This window comes from Enhydra lutris, unplaced genomic scaffold (genome assembly GCF_002288905.1).
Source record: "Enhydra lutris kenyoni isolate GAN:26980312 unplaced genomic scaffold, ASM228890v2 scaffoldscaffold58, whole genome shotgun sequence".
NCBI lineage: Eukaryota > Metazoa > Chordata > Mammalia > Carnivora > Mustelidae > Enhydra > Enhydra lutris.
The window spans coordinates 9,985,481-10,005,787 of record NW_019154142.1 but is presented as its reverse complement, the minus strand read 5'-3'; the positions used below and the strand labels follow the sequence as shown (position 1 = coordinate 10,005,787).

The 20,307-nt window shown below is 38.2% G+C and overlaps 1 pseudogene; it reads right to left on the bottom strand.

Moving 5' to 3' along the window:
- Positions 1-2,043: 2,043 nt before the first annotated feature.
- LOC111158243 lies at positions 2,044-19,290 on the bottom strand (annotated as a pseudogene).
- Between the last annotated feature and the right edge of the window lie 1,017 nt (positions 19,291-20,307).

The window sequence follows — 20,307 nt, the reverse complement described above, 5'->3', positions numbered from 1 at the left end:
TACATAAGCTTGAATTAAGCCCATAGTGAATTCAAGGATAGTAAAATCAAGAGTGATGAAGGTAATGAGAGCTAAAGTGGGGCTAATGTTTATTAATGCAAGGTTTTCTCCTACAATTAAATGAATGAGTAGGTGTTCAGCAGTGATACTGGCAGTTAGCCATATAGCTAGTACTCTTCGTTGGATGAAAAGGCTAATGGTTTTGATACTTGCTAGTATTGGAGTGGGTGGGATGGTTATTCTTTGGGATAGAAGTTGGGCCTGACAATAGCCATTAATTATTATCTCTGCTCAAGGTGGAATGGCTATTCCTAGATTCACTGAGAGTTGTGTGGTAGGTGTAACTGAGTGTGGTAGTTGGCCCAGTAGGCTTGCTAAGCCAATAAACAGAATGAGTAAGAGGAGTATTAGGGTTCAGTTTTGTCCTTATTGTGTCCTATGATTATGGATAGTTAATAGTTTTGATGTTAACTGAATTAGTCATTTTTTTTTAAGATTTTATTTATTTATTTGACAGAGAGAGATCACAAGTAGACAGAGAGGCAGGCAGAGAGAGAGAGAGAGAGAGGGAAGCAGGCTCCCTGCCGAGCAGAGAGCCCTTTGCGGGACTCGATCCCAGGACCCTGAGATCATGACCTGAGCCGAAGGCAGCGGCTTAACCCACTGAGCCACCCAGGCGCCCCGAATTAGTCATTTTTTGATAGCAATTAGATAGTTGTTGATTAGTTGGTTAGGTTGTAGGGAATATAGTAATTGAAATTATGATAGATAATTCTATCATTACTGGGATAATGAAAGAGGCAAATAGATTTTCACTTACTTTTTCTCTCAAGGGGTGAAGTACTACAGTGTCTTTGTTTTTAATTTGGGTTTGATGGGGCATAGTGATTTGTAATTTTTAGCTGAAATACAACATATAGGGTTATAATTATTGATATGAAGGTGATAAATTACATTGATGTGTCTAGTTGTGGCATATCATTAAGGAGAAGCTTAAACTCTGTCTTTAACCTTTTAAGGGTTAATACTACTTAGCTTCTTTTTAAACTTTTTATTTTTATTTTTATTTTTTATGGGGGAGGGGCATAAGGAGATGGAGAGAGAGAATCTTAAGTAGGCTCCTGGATCCTGATGTGGGGCTTAGTCTCATGAGCCTGAGATCATGACCTGAGCCAAAATCAAGAGTCAGACACTTATCTGACCAAGCCACCCAAGAACCCCAATACTACTTAGCTTCTTAATGACATTACAGTACAGTTGTGGATAATTTTTCTAAGTGTTTAAGTGGGATTAATTCAAGAATGATTGGTATAAAACTGATTTGACCCACAAATTTCTGAGCACTGCCCATAATACAGGCTTGGATGTGTAGGTATTAAGGTTGTTTGATTTAATTGTCTGGAGATAGCTCATGAGTGCAAGATATCTGCTAATGAGATTAATATTTGGATTGTTATTTCTATGGGTAAGACAACTTGGCTATCAACCTTTACTAGTTGTAGATCTCTTGGTTTTAGGTTGTGTGGGGATCAAATTTAAGCCAAAGAAATCAGGAAGTGGAAGTCAAAGTTTAAGTCTTTGTAATGCATATATTCATAGCATCAGGATCATTGATGGCTTAGTTTTTCCAGTTAGGGGTTGTTGAGTTTATCTATTATATCAATAATTTATAATGATGGCAAAGCAATTAGGGCTAGGATAATGAGCAGTTAGGTAGTTCATATCGTTTCTACTTCTTGCACACCTATTGTATTTGTGTGGGTTAATTTAGCTGTTATTACTAGTGAAATGATATAAGGAACTAGAGAGTTGATTAAAAAGATGATTATGTATGGTCATGAAAGTGTAGGAGTTCTTCTGTAATGGGGAATTTTGCACCTTAAAAACCTTGTTGAGTGGATGTGCCATGGAGATATAAAGGACTTAAACCCATAATTTAACTTTGACAAAGTTATGTAATATTTGCTAATATTTCACTATTGAGAAAGACATAATGGTTATGGTATTGGCTTGAAACCATTTTTAGAGGGTTTGATTCCTTTCTTATTTTAGGCTTATGTAAGGGGATTCTTCAAATGTATGATAAGGTGGAAGGCATCCATGTAGTCATTCAAGATTAGTGTTAGTTAATTCCACTATTGCTACTTCTCATTTGGATGCAAATACTTCTCAATTTATAAAGATAATATTACTGCTGTTAAGGAGATGAATGAACCTGTAAATGACATAGTGTTTCATGTTGTGTATGCATCTGGATAGTCAATGTCAGGGCATTCCTGAAAGGCCGAGTGGGAAGAAAGTTAACTCCAATTACCGATTGTAAAGAGGATTTTTGCCCAACTACAGTTGACTGTGTAGCTTGTAGAAAATAATGGGAACAGTGAACAAATCTTCCTATGATGGTGAAAATGTTTCTATTGATAATATGTAGTAAAAATGTACTACCATATACTCTTTGTCCTGGAGAACAATGTCTAGGGATGAGTTGGCTAAAACAATTCCTGCTAGACCTTCTGCTGTGAATAGGAAGATAAAAGCTGGGGCTCATCGTATGGCTAGTGATCATGTTGCCTCCATGAAGGGTTGCTAGTTAGCTAAATACTTCTACACTGTCGGGGTGGCAAAATTCTAATAGCTATTGTAGAATATGCTCATATGTCAACATCTGTGCCCACTGTTAATAATATGCTGGGCTCATACAATAAAACCTAGGAATCCAATAGATATTATGGCCCAAACTATTCCTATTTATCCAAAAGGTTCTTTTTTTCCCTGAATAATATGTAATAATACATGTAGTTATTCCAAATCTAGGGAAGATAAGAATATAAACTTTGGGATATCTGGAGACTCAATAGCAAAATAAGCATTGGTATCAGTGGATTGCCTCTCCTACAGGATCAAAGAATGTGGTGTTTTAGGTTATGGTCTGTTAGTAATACAGTAATTCTGGTTGCTAAGACCGGATGTGATAGTAGTAACAGGAAGACTGTGGTTAAGAGGGATCCATTGAATAAAGGTGTTTAGTATTGAGATACAGCTGGTGGTTTTATTTTAATGATTGTGGTACTATGATTGATAGCCCCTAAAATTGAGGATACACATATATGGGAAGAGAAGATGGTTAAATTGACTGATGCTTCTCATGAGCTAGGTTGCAGGCTGGGGTGTGTATACTCTTCACCTGGTTTCTGTACCTGCTCCAACTGTTAATGATGTTAGAGCAGAAATGATGGTGGTAATAGTCCGAGACTCATGTTATTTGGGGGAATGCCATATCAGGTGCTCTGATTATTGAGGGGACTGAACAGTTTCCAAATTGTCCAATTATAATAGGTGATACTATAAAGGAAATTATGAATGCCTGGGCAATTATGGTTACATTATAAATTAGGTTATCTCCCAGTATACCTCCAGGCTGGCCCATTTCCACATGGATTAAAAGGCTTCCGACAGGGGCACCTGGGTGACTCTGTTCGTTAAGCATCAGACTCCTGGTTTTAGCTCAGTTCATCACCTCAGGGTCTTGAGATTGAGCAGCCCTGTGTGGGGCCTATGCTCAGTGTGGAGTCTGCTTGTCCCTGTCCCTCTGCTCCTCTCCCTGCACTCCTGTGCTCTTAAATAAATAAATAAATAATCTAAAAAAAAAAAAGGCTTCAAGCAGTTCCTATTCTATTTTATCAGTTCTATTCTAGTTCATGCAGCAAAATGTAGGTATAGAGTGCTGGTATCTTTAGGGTTTGTTGAGAATAGTAAGCAGGTTATAAATATAAGTAAAATGGCTAAGTAAGCATTAACCTCTAAAGACAGAGGTTGAGTCATCTTTTTGTCAAGCCCTGTGGTGAATATCATACTGAATAATAAATTCAAAGAAGCAGCTTCAACTCTGCTGGGGCTTCTTCAGCCTTTTTTCCCCTAGATGGTGGGAGAAGTAAATTAAAGCTAATTGATTCAGTTACTTAGCCATTAACTAAAATTTCATGGGGTGGAAACCCAACAATCTAGTAAGGTTTTAACTTAATTAAAAAATTCGTTTTGTGTTCAATTGATGTGGGATAAAGTCTGGGCACTCCTTGTACTTTTTAGGAATTAAGTGAATACACTTTCTTAGAGCTTTGAAGGCTCTCGGTCTTTTCTTTCTTTCTTTATCTCTCTTTTTTTTTGTCTTCCTTCTCTTTTTTTTTTTTTTCTTTTTTCCCTTGGTCTTTTCTAACCTAAATTCCTACTCCAAGATTGATAGTATTGGTGTTAGTGGGAGGATTGTTATTGTTATAATTAGTAGTGTTAAAAGAGTTAACCATTTTGTATTTTCAAATTGTCCTTTTATTTGTATGTTATTTATTGATGGAAATATAATTAGTGATGTGAAGTTAATTGCATGTAGAAGTACAGATTGAGTAGTGCTATAATGGCTATTAATGTTGGTATAATAAGATCATTTTTTGTCAGTTCCTGGATAATTATCCATTTGGACAGAAATCCCAAGAGAGGAGGAAGGCCTATTGATAGTATGGTGGTAAAGATTAATGTAAAATTAAGGATATTTTCTTTCAAATATATGAGAGTGATAGTGTTGTGGTGGATGAATTACACACAATAATATGAATGTGGGGAGTGTCATCATGATGTAGATTAATAGATTTTTGGGTTATAATAGTTGGGTTATAAATTGTGATAGGTGTTATTCACTTTGTATGGGCAGCTGATGAATAGGCTGTGATTTTTTTCATATATGCGTTTTTGTTAAGTCCACCTCATCTTCCAATTAGAATTGATGTAATAGCTATGGTTAGAATTAAGTTTGGATTAATGGATGATGAGATTTGGTATAAGATTGACATTGATGCAAGTTTTGTCATGTTAATAAAATTGGGCCTGAGGATAACAGAATTCCTTGTATTACTTTAGGTACTCAGAATTGGAAAGGGGAAAGTCCAAGTTTTATAATGAGAGCTATTGTTACAATGGCAGAAGGAAGGATGTTGTTGGACGTTGTTGGATTAAACATTTTTATAATTATTCATTGTCCAGAGTATATTAAGTTAATAATAGCCATTATAAGAAGTAGTGATGTGGTTGCTTGTGTTATAAAATACTTAGTAGATGATTCTGTGGCTCAAGGGTTAAATTTTTTTTTCTTATTAAAGCTGGGATAATAGCTAGTATATTTATTTAAAGCCAATTTAGATAGTGTGATTGAGAGATTGTTATTACAATTATAGTTCCTGAGATAATGGTTATTATAATAATGGTAAAAATGAGCATAGGAAGGATAGTAACCAGTATTGGCAGGAAGAGTCCAATTGCTTATTTAGCTGACTTTATTATGGAATATGCTATAATTTTTAATTTTTTAATTCCTAGGGGTATGTTTGATTCCTGTCATTCTAGGAATAAAAGAAATAAGATATTAAAATATATATTAAAATTATATAATAATAATCAGATTTAAACATCTATTATTTACTCTATCAAAGTAACTCTTTGTCAGAGGTATTTTTAGGATTGTGGTATAACACCTGATCTAATGATAGGCAAGGATACGTGTGACATACAAAGGGCTAGTGATAGTGATAATCTAGTGATAGAAAGTTTTTTTTCACAAGAGGTATATAAGTTATATTGGAATTGTGGGTAAGATGCCCAAATTCATGGAAAGGTAATGGTTAGTAGGAGAGTTTTGACAATGAAATTAATTAGTTCTGGCATGTAGGGGCTATGAAATGCTTCCAGGAATATGATTGTTGTGAAAATGTTTATTAGGAGGATTTTGGCCTATTCTGCTAGGAAAAATAGGGGAAATGGGCCTGCTGTAATTCAGTGTTGAAGCCAGTGACTAGTTCTCCTTCTCCTTCTGTTAGGCAAATGCTGCTAAGTTGGCTTCTGCTAGGATTGAAATTAATCCCATTATGGCTAACAGTCATGATGGAAAAATTAACCCTAAGTATTCTTGAGTAATGATTAATGCTGATAGTGTAAGCAATCCATTTATTAGTAGTACTGATAGTAAGATAATTGCTAGAGTTACTTCATATGAAATTCTCTGTGCTACATCTCAGATAGCCCCAAGTAATGCATATATGAATTCGAGGGCAGTCCAGATCGGAGGATGGAAATTATAACTGAGCCTGATATAGCTAGGTTTATATTGATCGGTGGATATGGTATAGGCAACAGAATTTATATTGTAGGGTTATGGTGAGGGCTAAGATTGGTTCAGTGATGGATACAGATATTGATGAAGTTAGTGTTTCATTGGTTCTTTAATGAATAACTTAACAGCATCAGCAATGGGCTGTAATAGACCACGAGGGCCAACAATGTTTGCTCTTTTGCAAAGTTGCATATATCCTAGAACTTTTCACTTGATTGGTGTGAGGAATGCTATGACAAGTGGGGTAGGGATAATCAATGAGATAATGTTGATTATAAATATTTTGTTAGGAATAGAAATTGAACTGAGTATAAAGGCTTAAGTTTTTACACAGTCACTGAGCTCTGCCATCCTAACAAACCCTGTTCTTGGGCAGGGTGGATATAAATTGAGACTATATAATCTATTAGTTTGAGGATGTCTCAAACTAATGAAGTGAGCTTCATTTTTCTTGTCCTTTCATATTGGGCAAAGTCTATAATAGAAAGAAACTAACCTGAATTACTTTTGGTCTGTACTCAGATCATGTAGGATTTTAATTATTGAACAAATGAATCATTAATAGTGGTTGCACCTTGGGATGTCCTGATACAACACCGAGGTAGTAAACCCTATTGTTGATATGAATTGTAGAATAGGATTGCAGTGTTATCTGAAGATAACTTGTTCTGTTGATCAATATCTTGCATCATTAAGTGATATAATGTTTTGACTAGTAAGTCTGGATTTTAATCACTCAGAGGTTATTTTGTTCCTTAAGGTCACCCTAACCAAAATTACTAGTCCACTTAAAGTCTTACTATCCCTTATCACCTGATGTTCTATAGGTCCCTTAAGTAATTTTTCACTTTTAAAAATTCTTTTTCTTTTTGCTGATCTGTTTGTATGAGTTTCAGTGCCATGTCTTCCAGGTCATTGATTCTTTTTTCTGCTTCATTTAGTCTGCTACTGAACCCCTCTAGTATATTATTCAGTTATTGTATTCTTCAGCTTTATGACTGTTTGGTACTAATATTTTCTATCTCTTTTTTAAAATACTCTCTATGTTCATCTATTCTTCTGTCAAGATTGGTGAGCACTTTTTTGACCATTACTTTGAACTCTTCATCATGTAAATTACTTATCTTTGTTTCAATAAGGTTTTATTCTGGGATTTTATCTTTTTCTTTTTCTTTTTTTTCCTTTGGAGCATATGTCTTTGTTTCCTCATTTTTCTGGACTCTCTACTTGCTTCTGGTATGAGATGAAAGATCTCTCTCTCCCAGTCTTGAAGGAGTGGTACAGGAAGACTAGAGATTATTTCAGTCTGCTCTCTGTGCAGTCCGTGTCCTGGGGGTAGAAGCCTACCAAGAACTGCCTCCCCAATTGTTTTAGCCCCATGGGGCTCAGAAACGCAAGCCCTCCACCTCCGGCCACAAGAGCCAGGTGTTCAAGGGGCATCCTCTGTAGGGATTGTATGTACCTGCTGAATCTAGTGGGGTAGGGCCATGGGGGCTGCAGGATAGGTCTTTTTATTTTTTCTTTGATTCATGATTGTTCAGTAGCATGTTCTTTAATCTTCACATATTTGTGAGTTTTTCAGTTCCTTTATAATTGATTTCTAGTTTCATACCATTGTGATTGGAAAAAGATGCTTGATAAGATTTCAACCTTCTTAAATTTAAGACTTGTTTTGTGGCCTACCATGATCTATTTTTAAGAATGTTTCATGTTTTCCTGAGAAGAATGTGTATTCTGTTGCTTTTGGATGGAATATTGACATGGTGTATGTGTCTGTTGGCCATCTGTATGTCATCTTTGGAAAAATGTCTATTCAGGCCCTCTGCCCATTTTTAAAATCAGATTATTTGGGGTTTTATGGTGTTAAGTTGTAGAAGTTCTTTATATATTTTGGATATTAACACCTGAGTGGGTATATCATTTACAAATGTCTTCTACCATTCACTAGGTTGCCTTTTTGTTTTGTAGATGGTTTCCTTCACTGTGCAAAAATTTATTTTGATGTAATCCCTTCATCTTTTGTTTGTTTCTCTTGCCAAAGTAGACATCTAGAAAAATGTTGCTAAGGCTGACATCAGTGACATTACTGCTTGTGTTCTCCCCTAGGATTTTTATGGTTTCAGGTCTCACATTTAGGTCTTTAAAATATTTTGAGATTTTTTTGTGTATAGTGTGAAAAAGTGGTTGTTTCATTCTTTTGCTTGTAGCTGTCCAGTTTCCGTCAGCACCATTTTTTGAAAAGACCATCTTTTCCCCATTGCATATTTTTGTCTACCTTGCCATAGATTGACTATATAAGCATGGGTTTACTGCTGGTCTGTCTATTCTGTTCCATCTGTCTATGTGTGTCTGTCTTTGTGCCAGTACCATACTGTTTTGATTATTACATCTTTATAGTATATCTTGAAATCTGGGATTGTGATACCTCCACCTCTTTTTCTTTCTCAAGACTGCTTTGGCTATTCAGAGTTTTTTGTGCTCTTATGCAAATTTTTGCATCATTTGTTCTAATTCTGTGAAAAATGCCATTGGAATTTTTGTAGGTATTGCACTGAATCTGTAGTTGCTATGGAAGAGTGTGGAATATTCTTTCAATCCATGAGCATGGAGTATCTTTCCATTTGTCTTACCTTTAATTTCTTTCATCAATGTTTTATAGATTGCAGAATACAGTCTTTAACCTCCTTGGTTAAGTTTATTTCTAAGTTTTTATTCTTTCTAGTGTAATTGTAATTGTTTTGTTCATTGCTTTTTCTGTTTTTGCACTTTTGGGGTATAGGAACACTACAGATTTCTGGGTATTAATTTTGTATCCTATAAATTTACTGAATTAATTTATTCTAAAAGTTTTTTGGTGGTGTCTTTCAGGTTTTCTGTGTATAATATCATGTCATCTGCAAATAGTGACAGCTTAATTTATTCCTTACCAATCTGGATGCCCCTTATTTTTTTATTTCTTGCCTTATTTCTGTGGCTAGGACTGCCAGTATAATATGTTGAGCAAAAGTTTGAAAGTGGATATCCTTGTCTTATTCCTGATCTTAGAGGAAAAACCTGCAGGTTTTCACCATTGAGTATGATATTAACTTGGGTTTTTTCATAAATGGTCTTTTATTATGTTGAAATGTGTTACCTCTAAACCCACTTTGTTGAGAGTTTTGATCATAGATGTTGAATTTTGTCACATGATTTTTCTGCATCTATTGAAAAGATCATATTATTTTTATCTTTCATTTTATTGATGTGGTATAAATGTATAAATGCATGTTGGTTGATTTATAAATATTGAACCATCTTTGCATCCCTAGAATAAATCTAATTGTTCAGGTGAATGATCCTTTGAATGTATTTTTGAATGAGGTCTGCTATATTTTGTTGAGGATTTTTGCATCTATGTTCATCAGGGATATTGGTCTCTAATTTTTTTGTTGTTGTTGTGCTCTTGTCTTGTTTGGTATCAAGGTAATGGCTGGCCCCATAGAACGTATTTGGAAGCTTCCCTTCCTCTTCTGTTTTTTGGGGTAGTTTGAGGAGAACAGTTATTAAATCTTCTTTAAATGTTTGGTAGACTTTACCTTTGAATCTGTGTGGTCCTGGATGTTTATTTTTTGGTAGTTTTTGATTACCAATTCAATTTTGTTTCTAGTAATCAGTCTGTTCAGGTATTTTATTTCTTCTTGATAAAGTTTTAGAAGATTGTATGTTTCTATTTCTTCTAGGTTGACCGATTTGTTGGCATATAATTTTTTATAGTATTCTCTTATAATCCTTTGTATTTCTGTGGTGTGGTGTCCATTGTTTATTCTCTTTCATTTCTGATTTTATCTTTTTGGGTACTATCTGGGTTTTTTTCTTTATGATTTTAGCTAAGGGTTTCTCAATCTTATCCTTTCAATATACTGGCTCTTTCATTTTTGTTCTTATTTTTTAAAAAAATGTTTATTTCATGTTAATGCTAGAGTTGGGTATCTATCCTTTCTGATGGCGGAGTAATATTCCATTGTATATATGGACAACATCTTCTTTATCCATTCATCTGCTGAAGGGCATATCAGCTTTTTCCACAGTTTGGCTATGGGGGTGCATGTGGTCCTTCTTTTACCTACATCTGTATCTTTGGGGTAAATGCCCAGTAGTGCAATTGCTGGGTCATAGGATAGCTCTATTTTTAACTTTTTGAGGAACCTCCACACTGTTGTTCCAAAGTGGCTGCACCAACTTGCATTTCTACCAACAGTTTAAGGAGGGTTACAACATTTGTTGTAACTTCTCCAACATTTGTTGTTTTTTGCCTTGTCAATTTTTGGCATTCTAACTGGTGTAAGGTGGTATCTCAGTGTGGTTTTGATTTGAATTTCCCCGATGGCTAATGATGATGAACATTTTTTCATGTGTCTATAAGCCATTCGTATGTCTTCTTTAGAGAAGTGTCTGTTCATGTCTTCTGCCCTTTTTTTGACTTGTTTTTTGGGTGTTGAGTTTGAGAAGTTCTTTATAGATCTTGGATACCAGCCATTTATCTGTAGTGTCATTTGCAAATATCTTCTCCCATTCCATGGGTTACCTCTGTTTTGTTGACTGTTTCCTTTATGCTAAGTGAAATAAGTCAAGCAGAGAAAGTCAATTATCATATGGTTTCACTTATTTGTGGAACATGAAGAATAGCATGGAGGACATTAGGAGAAGGAAGGGAAAAATGAAGGCGGGGAAATCAGAGAGGAAGAGGAACCATGGGAGACTATGGACTCCAGGAAACAAACTGAGGGTTTCAGAGGGGAGGGAGGTAGGGGGATAGGTTAGCCTGGTGATGAGTATTAAGGAGGGCATGCATTTCATGGAGCACTGGGTGTTACGTACAAATAATGAATCATGGAATACTATACCAAAAACTAATGATGTACTTGTATGGTGACTAACATAATAAAAAAATATCTTTATTTCATTTACTTCTCCAATTTATCATTTCCTCCTTGTGCTGTGCTTATTCTTTTTCTGATTCCTTTAGATGTAAGGTTAGATTCTTTATTTGAGCTTTTACTTGTTTCTTGAGGTAAGTTTGTATCACTATATATTTTCCTCTTAAAACTGCTTTCCCTTGGTGCATAGGTGGCTCAGTTGGTTAAGCGTCTGCCTTTGATTCAGTTTATGATCCCAGGGTCCTCACATAGAGCCCCAGGTCAGGCTCAGCAGGGAACCTGCTTCTTTGTCTGTGCCTCCCCTATCCTCATGTTCTCTCTCTCTCTCAAATACCTGGATAAAAATCTTAAACACAACATTTTATTATGTCCCAGAGATTTTTGGACTATTGTGTTTTCTTTTTTTTAAAGATTTTGTTTATTTATTTATTTGACAGACAGAGATCACAAGTAGGCAGAGAGGCAGGCAGAGAGAGAGGAGGAAGCAGGCTCCCTGCTGAGCAGAGAGCCCGATGCGGGGCTCCATCCCAGGACCCTGGGATCATGACCTGAGCTGAAGGCAGAGGCTTTAACCCACTGAGCCACCCAGGCACCCCTGTGTTTTCATTTTCACTTGTCTCCATGTACTTTTTAAAATTTCTTCTTTGATTTCTTCATGGACCTATTGGCTGTTTAGTATCATGTTATTTAGCCTACACATGTTTGTGTTTTTTCCAGTTTCTTCTTTGGTTGATTTCTAGTTTCATACCATTGTGGTTAGAGAAGATGCACAGTATGATTTCAGTCTTCTTAAGTTTATTGAGACTTGTTTTGTGGTCTAATGTAGTCTCTTCTAGAGAACATTGCATGTGCACTTGAAAAGCGTGTATATTCTATTGTTTTTGGATGGGATGTTCTGTTTATATGTGTTAGGTCCATCTGGTCTAATGTGTCATTCAAAGACCCCATTTTCTTATTGACTTTTCTGCCTAGATGATCTATCCATTAATGTAAGTGGGTGTCGCCTACTATTACTGTATTATCATAAACTTCTCTTTATGTCTGTTAGTATTTGCTTTATGTATTTAGGTGCTCCAGTGTTGGGTACGTAAGTTACTACAATTGTTATATCCTCTTGTTGGATTGATCTCTTTGTCATCATAAAATACCCTTTTTTTGTTTCTTGTTAGTCTTTGTCCTAAAGTCTGTTTTCATTGGTATAAGTATTGCTATCCCAGCTTTTTTTTTTTTTTTTTTCCTCTACTTCCATTTGCCTGGTAAATTCTATTCCATCCCTTCACTTTCATCGCTTCTCGGCCTTTTGGCTAAGATCAAGTGTAGTACCATCCCTTCACTTTCAGTCTGTATATATCTTTAGATCTGAGGGGAATCTCTTGTAGGCAACATAAAAATGGTTGGGTTTTTGTTTGTGTTTGTGTGTTTTTTTGTTTTTGTTTTTTGTTGTTTTTTACCCATTCTGCCACCTATGTCTTATGATTGGAGCATTTAGGCTATTTACATTTAAAGTAATTATTGATAGGTATGTACTTACTGTCATTTCGTTAATTGTTTTCTAGTTGATTTTGTTGTCCTTCTCTGTTCCTTTCTTCTTCTCTTGCTCTCTTTCTTTGTAATTGAGTTTCTGTCTGCTATATATTTCACTTTCCTTTAAATTTTGTGTATCTATTATAGATTTTGGATTTTTGAGTACCATGAGGTTCATATACAACATCCTAACTACATAGCAGTCTGTGTTGATTATCATTTAAGTTCAAAGAAAATCTTAATATTTTTCACTCCCTCCATGTTTTATTTATATGCTGTCCTATTTTGTATCTTTTTACTCATAATTTTCTTATGTCTAATTATGGCCATATCTTTTCCACTTAAAGACCCTTTAACATTTTGTAAGGCTTTATTAGTGGTAATAAACTCCTTTAACTTTTGTTTGGGAAACTCTGTATCTTTCTTTCAGTTCTGAATGATAACCTTGGTTAAAGTATTCTTGGTTATAAGTTTTTTTTTTCCCTTTCAACACTTTCAATATAACATGGTATGGCACATTCTGTGACTTGTGAAGTTAATCAGCTAATAGTTTTATAGGGTTTCCCTTGTATATAATGTTTTGCTTCTCTCTTGCTGCTTTAAAAATTCTCTTAATAATTAAAATATCAAAGATTAAAGGTAATGTGTCATGGTGTGGACTTCCTTGGGTTTAGCTTGTTTGAAACTGTCTATACTTCTTGAACTTAGATAACTATTTTTTCTCCTAGGTTAGGGAAGTTTTCAGTTATTATTTCTTCCAATAAGTTTTCTGCCTCTTTCTTTCTCTTTTCTTCTGGGACCCCTATAATGTGAAAGTTTACTCGATGTTGGCAGGCACAGCTGGGGGGTTCCCAGGGTGCTTCACACAGGGGGAACCCTGATAGGCAGCTGGATTTGAAGCAGGTGGTACTAGAGTTCTCTGCACTGGGGGTGCCCTAGCAAGCTGCCCGAAGTCCAAGTGGTATGGGCCTGGAGTGTTCCGGGAGGCTTTGTCCCTCTCTCACCTTGGTGCAAAAGCTGGAGCTATAATGATTGCTAACCAGCGATTTCCAGTATGCATTGCCCTGTGGCCACCTTCGTGGGATTGTTAGGCTGGTGTGAGCTAGAAACCAGGGGCCACTGACAGGCAGGCTGGTTAGGGTGCCTGGACTGTACCCTGGTCTGTGCTTTCAAAGTGGAGGAGAAGTGTAGAACGTGTCTGGCAGTTCTTCTAACCTGGAGAATTTTCACAGCTCCCTCACTGTGTGGAGGAGTTCTAGAGCTGGTTCTTTTATGTGCTAGTTACTTTTTAAACTGCAGTTCTTTTTTCTGTGCCCCAGGATAGATGAATGTTCTCCCAGTCCCTCTTACCATCCCTCCACACTGCCATTTGCAGCATCAGGGATGGGGGGTTCCTTTGTTAATGTGTCTCTGTCTCTCTTGTCCTCTTTTGCCACTCCTTTTTTTGTTGTGCAAAAGCTGTTCAGTTGGCCCTCAGTTCTTCTTCAGGAATAACTGTTCTATAAATAGGTGTAATTTGTTGTGTTCCATGGAGGAAGTGAATTCAGTGACTTCCTACATAGCCATCTTGGACTGGAATCCTTGTGGGTCTTGTTTTTTTTTTTATCCATTCATCTACTCTTTTGATTGGAGAATTCAGTCCACTTGGCATTTAAAATAGAGCAACAGGTGTGTACTTATTCCATTTTAATCATTTTCTGGCTGGTTTAAAATTCCTTTCTTCTTCTTTTATTCTCTTCCTTGGTGACTTGATGATTTTCTGTAGTGATGTGCTTAGATTACTCTCTCTTTCTCTTTTGTATATCTATTATGTGTTTTTGCTTTGTGGTTATCATGAGGCTTACATAAAACAACTTACACCAATAATTTAAGTTGATGATGACTAAGTTCAAACACATTCTAAAGCTCTACATTTTTTTACTTCCCTCTACCCCACAATTTGCTTTTGACGTTTTTAAAAACTTTGTGTACCCATTAATAACTTTTTTTAAAGGGAGTATGACATTTTTATTCTGAAAGTTTTGAAATACAAGTTGAATTTAAATCAGATAGTAGTTTATTTATGACAAATTAACTACTTGCCTCATACTTTCAAGCAAAGTATGAAATGGGCTACTTAATGATTCAAAACATGAAAGTAACATCCTTGTAAAGAATGTCATTAATAACTTTTTGTAGTTATTATTACTTTTGTCTTTTAACCTTTATACTAGCTTTATGAATTAACTCACCATTTTCACATTAGTCTGATTTTTATTATATATTTGCCTTTGCCAGTGAGAGTTACACTTTTATATGTATTCTTGTTACTAATTATCACCTGTTCCCTTCCTTAACTTTTAGCATTTCTTGTAAGTCTGGTCTAGTGGCAATGAACTCTTTCAGCTTCTGCTTGGTTGGAAAACTCTTAATGTCTCCTTCAATTCTGAAGGACAACTTTGGCAGATAGAATACTCTTAATTGGCACTTCCTTTCAGCACTTTGAACATATTATGTCACTTTTTTCTGGCCTGCAAAATTTCTGAATATGAGAATATGCTCATAGATTTATGAGAGTTCCCTTGTATGAAACAAGCTGTTTTTCTCCCATTGCTTTTTAAGATTCTCCCCTTATCTCTAATAGTTTAATTCTGTGTCTTGGTGTGGATCTCTTTGGGTCCATCTTTTTTAGAATTCTCTGGGCTTCCTGGATTTGGTTGTCTGTTTTCTTCCCCAGATTGGGGAAGCTTTCAGCCATAATTCAAATAAAATTTCGACTCCTTTTCTTTCTCTCTTCTTCTGCAACCCCTATAATGTTAATGTTGGTCTGCTTGATCTTGTCCCATAAGTCCCTGAAGTTTTTCATTCTTTTTTTCTTTCTGCTGCTCTGATTGGATGAGTTCCACTACCTTGTCTTCAAGTCTACTGATTCCTTCTTCTGCTTTATCTAGTCTGCTATTGAACGATCTAGATTCTTTTTTAGTGTAGTTACTGTTTTTTTCAGCTCTGTGACTTTTATTTGGTACTATCTTATATTTTCTCCTTTTTTAAGTTCTCAGTGTGTTCATCCATTTGTCTTCCAAACTTGGTGAGCAACTTTGTGACTGTTACTTTGAACTTTTTTATCAGGTAAATTATTTATCCCTATTCCATTGAGGGCTTTTCCTACGGTTTTATCCTATCCTTTTGTTTGGAAGATATTCTTGTTTCTTCATTTTTCTTTGAATCTCTGTTGTTTTCCTTTAAATCTATTATTTAAATAGCCACCTCTCCCAGTTTTGAAAGGGTGACCTTCTGTAGGAGATGAACCTTATCACTCAACCCTGCCCTAGCTCTTGGCTGTCTCCCAAACCTCTGTGATTGTTTAAGCAGCTTACTCTAGTCTTAGTGGCTTCTACTGGTGGGGGTTGACCAAGATCTATCAGTATCCCAAAGGGGAATATCTCAGTCAGCATATAAATTCAGGGTGATTGGAAACCAGACACTTAGACAGAAGTTTTTAAAGTATGCAAACATATCTCTTTCAGGGCAAGACTAGGAGATGGGCATTTCTGTGTGCTGCTTCTGTATGAGCCTTGGGGTAATAGCCTGTTAAGAACCGTTTCTGTGTTTGCTACTGTTCCATTAACACAAAAACACAAGCCCTGTGAACAAGCCCCTCTGGCCACCAGACCCAGGCTATCAAGGGATGTGGTATGGCCACAAATGCTGGAAATCCTGATGACCTCGGGTGGGACAGAGGGAGCATGATGATGATACCTGCCAGCCTCCCTGGTCTCCGGTGGGGATTACTGTTGGCCCTTAGAAGTGTTTTTAATGGGAAGTTTGCCCCTTGGGCCACAGTTATGAAGCTAAGCTAATAGGCCTCTTTCACAGAAATACTGGAGGTCCATTTCAGACTGCTGTCTCCAAGCTGTGCCCTGGCGAGGAGTGAGCCGGTAAGGAACTGTTTCTCCATTCGTTGCCGTCATATGGGACCCATGAATTTAAGTCCCATTGGCCACCAGAGCCAGTGCTCAAGGGCTGTCCCTGAGGTGGCAGCTGCCCAAACTAGGGCACCAGCTGTGTGCTTAAGTGCCTTTCCCGGAAATACTAGGGACTAGGACGGCGGCAGAGGGAGAGTGTGCAGATGGCTCCCATTGGCCCCTCCGGTCTTTAGAGTGTTTCAGAAGGGTGATAGATATATGTTAAGTTAGAAGCCTGCCCCTCCCTCAGGTCGGATTTTTCAGATGAGCAAGCAGGTGTCTTTCATAGGAAGACTGGACGCTTTTCAGTCAGCTGCCTCTCTGCTGAGCTCTGGTGGGGGGTGGGGGGTTGGGTAGCGGGGGTAGCTCAGTCTGCATGAGCCCTTTAGGAACTACTTCTCTGGTGGGTGAAGTGGGTAAAGAGGTCACAAGGTACGAATTTCCAGTTATAAGTTCGTTCTGGGGATGTCACATACAGCATGGTACCTCTAGTTAATAATATTATACTGTACAGTTGAAAGTTGCTAAGAGAGGTCTTAAATGATTTTTTAAGTTCTATATTCTCATGAACTTTTAATCCTTCAAATAAAAAACGTGAGTAGGGGACGCCTGGGTGGCTCAGTTGGTTAAGCAGCTGCCTTCGGCTCAGGTCATGATCCCAGCGTCCTGGGATCGAGTCCCACATCGGGCTCCTTGCTCGTCAGGGAGCCTGCTTCTCCCTCTGCCTCTGCCTGCCATTCTGTCTGCCTGTGCTCGCTCTCTCTCCCTCTCTCTCTCTCTGACAAATAAATAAATAAAATCTTTAAAAAAAAAAATAAAAAAAAAAATAAAAAAAACGTGAGTGGACTACAGAAAATGAGAGTGTTTCTCAGTTTGGCATAGCCTGTGGGTCTCGTGGACACAAAACCCATTGGTTTTCAAAGCTAGATGTTTTGGGGGGCTCGTCTCTTAGATGCAGGTCTTAAAAGTTGGGGTACCATATGTGGGGTCCAGACCCTTCACTCCTCAGGGAGAAGCTGAGTTGTGAGTTCCTTCATGACTGTGCCTGGCCATGCTGGGGGTATAGGGTGCTTATGGGAAGATTGGGTCCCAGCCTCTCCTGTCTCAATGTGGGCTTTTTTCTCATTTGTCCAATTTGTAGGAGTTGCTCAACTAGTTTTTGTTTCTTCCAGAAAATGTTCTGTATATAGCTGTAGATTCAGTGCATCTGTGGGAGGAGGTAAGTTCAGGACTTTCCTGTGTCACGGTTTGGAATGAGAGCCCTCTCGTTTATTATCTTATTAGTACACCAGTGGGTAAGAGTGCAGACTCCAGGGGTCAGCTACTGGGGTTACTGCCCTGCTTCCTGGCTGGGGAACTTGGGCCTTTGCCAGATTGGGGTGAGGGTAGCATGTAGTTTGTAAGGTTGCTTGAGGACAAACAGCCATACACTGAGTGTTAAGGGCTGGATGGCACAGGGGACTCAGTAAAATCATTTATCATCTGTCTCCTTCTGGAGTGTCACCTTCACGAAGACAGGGCTTTATTTTCTACCCCCAGCCCCTGGAATGACTGGATGGAGAACATGGCTAAATATTCCTTATTCGTTGGCCCCAGCCCTCATCCTGCTGGCCTGACCACCCCATTCCAGTCTGACCTATGCTTTTTAGACCGCTCACAGCTTTCCCTCCTGTCCTCCACCCCTCTGAGTCTTCGTGACCTTTCTGGGCAATGGCTGTATGTTCTGTCCTGGGGAACTCCCCGAGGCTGGCTCAGATACAGACAGATTGGTGACAAGCTTTCTCAAATGAAATTTAACCTTTCAGCCCGCAGCACCATTTGTATGTAATTGGCTAAGTTTTAGTGGGAGTATTAGGAAACCGTAATTGCCACCTTTTACACTCTTCCAGACGTGTATGCATTAACAGTCAGAAATGTGACTTTATTTCACTAAGGTAGCAAATACTGTGGCCTGTGTGGCAAGTTAGACTACCTGTACAATGTGTGCAGCTTCCCCACCCCACCCCCCAAACACCATAGACCAAAGTAGGACAGAGCAGAGGGGCGGAGAATTGGACATAGAGGAGGGTGGCATCTAATAGGGAGGGCCCTAGAGATCTGGGAAGGGGCCAACCTCCTATGCTTCTAGTGTTCAAGGCTTAAGAAAGCTACCCTCGGTTTGTGGGCTCAGGTGTCCTGCTTAAATCTAGATGTGAAAATTAGCTTAGGAAAGAGAACTCCCAGTTAGAGGCCAATTTTTTTGGTAGGCACTTTTGTAAGTGTACTATAATGTTTATTCCTAATTACCACCTGCGAGATGAGAGTTGGGATTTGAACCTGGGCCTGAGTGACTTTTCCTGAAGCTGAACCCCTACTCACTGTCTTTCCACTTGCCATTGCTCAGTGGGAGACCTCAGTGGGAAAGTAGGGCTAGATTCTGTGCACGCTTGAACATGCTCTGGACCGAGTGGGAACAACTCAGCTGCCTGGATCTCAGACTAACCACTGGTCTACAAAAAAGGCTGCCTCTAGCTCATCTATACAAAAGTATTCTTTTTTTTTTCTTTTTCCTGCCATGCTGGTCGGCAGGTACGTGGCGGTTAGCCAGTGTTTGCATCTCTCGGAGGACGTGATGTCGGTTCCATGAGCGCAGATAGCCGGGGCACCCTTTTCCTCTGGGGTAGGGTGGCAGCGGGGAGGCAACCACGTGCATCCCAGGCTCAATGACAGCCGCGCTGCAGGCAGCGCTTACTGACACTTTACCGGAATACATGGTTCTAGATGGGAAAAACCGAACGAGCCAGCTTTCTGCTCTGTTGATAGGTAGTGATGTACTTGATGGCAGACCGTGTGTCTGATTTCAGGCCACATTTTGAGACGTAGAGCGCTGAAGAAAAGCACAAATGTGTATGATTTGGAAGACAGGACTTCTCTGGGAAAGGACAAGTTAGTGGAACAATGAAGCACTCTTTTAAGCCTTTTAAAGGTTAAGATACTTCATACATAACCGAGGAGTTATTTTTGTCATCTGAAGCAAGATGAAGAAGAAACGGTTTTCTTCTCATAAATTAGATCAGCATTTCCCAAACTGATGCCTAAAGGAAGTATTTCAGGAGACTGAATGTCTTAAGATTGTATGAACGGTGGTTTGAAGAACGGTGTATCCTCCTCTTAAACATTTGAGGTGGCAAAGGTAAGGGACCAAAACTGTTTTGGGTGTGACTGTTTCTAAGAAGTGGTCTGTGGGGGAAGAATAGCTTGGGAAATGCTGAAATTTCTGATTTGAAGGTAAGTTTGGATAAATGTATCTGGATCGTTCACTCATGTGGGTTTTATATGCCAGGTGCTCACATGTCCAGGGATACTTTGTAACCAGATTGATGGGCCAGTAATCTGAAGCTTCTGGTCCAATTTTTTTTTTTTCAGCGTTAAGTGTCCAAATCAAAAGAGCCCTCGCTCCCATGATCAGCTGATTAGTTAATACCGAAGCCTGTGAGCTGCCTCTAATCGCTTCATTCCCATAAACATGGGAGCTGGAATGGATGCGCGCACCTTCTTCTCAGTGCTAATATTCTAGGGTTTCACTGTTTGGAAATTAATGTGTATGGAAAGAACTACTTTTTAGGGGGGGTGGTGTACATTTATTTTTTACTTTTTTTGAAGATTTTATTTATTTATTTGACAGAGAGCACAAGCAGAGAGAGCAGCAGGGAGAGGGAGAAGCAGGCTCCTCGCAGAGCTGAGAGCCCAATGTGGGGCTCAATCCCAGGATCCTGGGATCCTGACCTGA